Genomic DNA, 1323 nt, shown 5'->3' on the forward strand with positions numbered 1-1323 from the left:
AGTGAGGGAGGGAGCGCTGCCTCTGTACTGAGTGCTGTCTCCGGGAGCGCCCGGAGAAGCATCGTGGAAGACGGCGAGCTGTGAAAAAGGGAAGGGAGGAGCCGCGCCGTGCTCGGGGCACGGAGCGTGCGGGCTGAGGCTAAGGGCCGGGCTGGATGGGCACGGACTGCCGCTGAGTGAGCTGCGGTGGTGAGTGTGGATCTGAGCTGTAGGGTGAAAGGAGGAGATGGTTGCTTACCGCTGGTGAGCTGCTGAGAAATGAGCTGGGTGCGGGCTGCGTACGGCGAGGCTGGCTCTCGGGGGCTGTCATTTCTGCCACAGTTCAGGGCGAGTCTTCGGGCTGAGTTAGGGTTGGGGTCCCAGCGGTTAGAAAACAAGATTAAAAATCATCCTTATTTTCACAAAGTTACCGCTGCTGTAAATTAGTTGATGGACTCGGTTACGTTATTTTTGTATAGTCATTTTCATTGTTTCCATTGTGTGTCAATCCAAAATGCTGTCTTACTGGCCTTCTTTGTCCTGAAGATGTTTCAAACAAAAACGGCAAATAAGTATTTGAAGGATGAAAGTTATTCCGTTATGGGAAAAAAAAATAAATAAAGATCTGTCCTTGCAATTTGTGTTTGGAAATTGAAGATATTTCTGTAGGTAATGAGGAAGGATTGATATTCATTTCAGAATTGATATTTTTTTTTCATCACTTGTCGTAAGTACATCTAAGAATGGTCAGTGCAGTTTGTTAATTGTGTTGTTTTATTTTTTGTCAGTCATCTTTAAGCGCGCCCAAGTAATTGTTTCACAAAAGAGAGTGATCTCAAAAGCCAAATAGAGACCTCCAGGTCTCAGAAGTTAAGCACGGGGTTGCAGTTGAATAGCAAACATTCTCAGGTGATGTTTTTAGTCAATACATTTTAAATGCGAGATTAAAAACTGAGTTTGTAGGAAGTTTCAAGCTGCATGTCTTATGTTTGATAAAATGGCATTGAACATTTGAATAGTTCATTTAAAAATAGACAGATTTGGAGAAGTAAACTATCTGCAGTTGAGTACCTTCCCTATTAAAATTCAAAGATTAACATATTTCAACTAAAGAAAAAGGCAGGCTAAGGCATACTTTAGTGAAGTCAGCACAGTAGACTCTTTACTTTCTGAGGCTATTATGTGTAATGGAAAAAAAGCAGGAGTAGAAAATGTGGCTTAAATAATTCTGTTACGCTAAAATAATTCTGCAGGGTTCATGATTCTAGAATCTTTCTGTCAAAAGCTTCAAGATCAAATTTTGAGCTGTAAGGAAGCTTTATATAGAGTCCAGGGGAAAAAAAA

At 41.8% G+C, this 1323-nt stretch overlaps 1 protein-coding gene across 1 annotated transcript in view; it reads left to right on the forward strand.

The window, feature by feature from the left end:
- Nucleotides 1-752: 752 nt before the first annotated feature.
- Nucleotides 753-1323, forward strand: part of NLN (neurolysin) — a 36974-nt gene continuing 36403 nt past the window's right edge. Inside the window, 1 exon segment of the mRNA XM_031557251.1 lies at nt 753-888. The gene's annotated coding sequence lies outside the window, so the exon portion shown is untranslated.

Source organism: Meleagris gallopavo, chromosome Z (genome assembly GCF_000146605.3).
Source record: "Meleagris gallopavo isolate NT-WF06-2002-E0010 breed Aviagen turkey brand Nicholas breeding stock chromosome Z, Turkey_5.1, whole genome shotgun sequence".
Lineage (NCBI taxonomy): Eukaryota > Metazoa > Chordata > Aves > Galliformes > Phasianidae > Meleagris > Meleagris gallopavo.